This window comes from Cucurbita pepo, unplaced genomic scaffold (genome assembly GCF_002806865.2).
Source record: "Cucurbita pepo subsp. pepo cultivar mu-cu-16 unplaced genomic scaffold, ASM280686v2 Cp4.1_scaffold003248, whole genome shotgun sequence".
In the NCBI taxonomy this organism is placed as follows: domain Eukaryota; kingdom Viridiplantae; phylum Streptophyta; class Magnoliopsida; order Cucurbitales; family Cucurbitaceae; genus Cucurbita; species Cucurbita pepo.
Genome location: NW_019649262.1, coordinates 1 through 1,202, shown reverse-complemented (window position 1 = coordinate 1,202; position 1,202 = coordinate 1). Strand labels below are relative to the sequence as shown.

The 1,202-nt window shown below is 39.9% G+C and overlaps 1 long non-coding RNA gene across 1 annotated transcript; it reads right to left on the bottom strand.

Moving 5' to 3' along the window:
* On the bottom strand, window positions 1–1,149 carry LOC111786893. The gene is made up of 3 exons (XR_002813843.1): window positions 1,062–1,149; window positions 142–253; window positions 1–49 (listed from the first exon to the last, which is right to left on the bottom strand). It is a non-coding gene; the product is annotated as an uncharacterized LOC111786893 (long non-coding RNA).
* Between the last annotated feature and the right edge of the window lie 53 nt (window positions 1,150–1,202).

Here is a 1,202-nt window from a genome sequence, read left to right as displayed (position 1 = left end):
TCTCTTGATAACAAGTAAACTTCAAGTGCTCGGGCTGATTTCTCGTTACCTAAAACCGTTCTCACGAGCATAAGAAAGAGAGAGAGAACGAGGGAAAGAAAGAGAGCGAGAGAGAAAGAGAGCAAGAGAGATACTATATACCTTCATATAAAGCAGTTATAGAATCTGAATTGAACACCGGTACCGGTCTGGCCAAGATAATCGAAAACGAAATCCCGGCTACGTTGTGGAAACTTTCTTCAGCAAGTGTGACCTGCAAATTTCGAAAAACCACAAACTCGAATCGTCAATATGATCTAGACGCAAACTTGCTGCATCAGAGAGCAACCATGGATAGATTGAATATGATAAAAATGAGGCAAGCCAGCACACCAGCCCCTTCATGTTTCGGCCAAGCATTCCAGTATGGATAATAAAAACCCAATTTAATGATTTAAACAGATGAAAAGTCGGTGGATCATTTTAATGCATTCGAGCTACTGAAAAATGATTATAGCCCATATCTGGATCTCTAGTAACTTTGTGAGATCCCACATTGGTTGGAGAGAAGAACGAAACATTCCTTATAAGGGTGTCAAAACTTCTCACTAGCAAACACGTTTTAAAACTGTGAGGCTATCTACTAGTAGTGGCTTGGGACCGTTACAAATGGTATCAGAGCTAGACACCGGACAGTGTGCTAATTAGGACGCTAGCCCTCCAAAAGGGGTGGATTGTAAGATCCCACATTGGTCGTAGAGAACAAAGCATTCCTTATAAGGGTGTGAAAACCTCTCCTTAACATACGCGTTTTAAAATTGTGAGGCTGACAATAATACATAACAGGCCAAAACGGACAATATCTGCTAGCGGTGGGCTTAGGGCTGTAACAAACTTCTTTTCGAAGTTTTCTAATGCATCTCTTTGACTAATGTTATTGTCAAACTCGAAGGTTTTTAATTTACAAAACGTTGAAACTATTGAATATTTTATAATATCAAATCAAGATGAGGAATAACGCCAATATTAATATCATTCACTATAAAGGGGCAACATGTTATAGAACATGAGATGCAACTTACTGCATATGAAGGCAACACAGCAGATGGAAGCAGGGGGGAACCGATCGCCTCACTTATGTATAGTTCCTACGAACGAGTGCAGTTCATTTAGTCATGGACTGAGGACGTTTAAGATGTAAAGTAGCTAAGATTGTAGGTTCA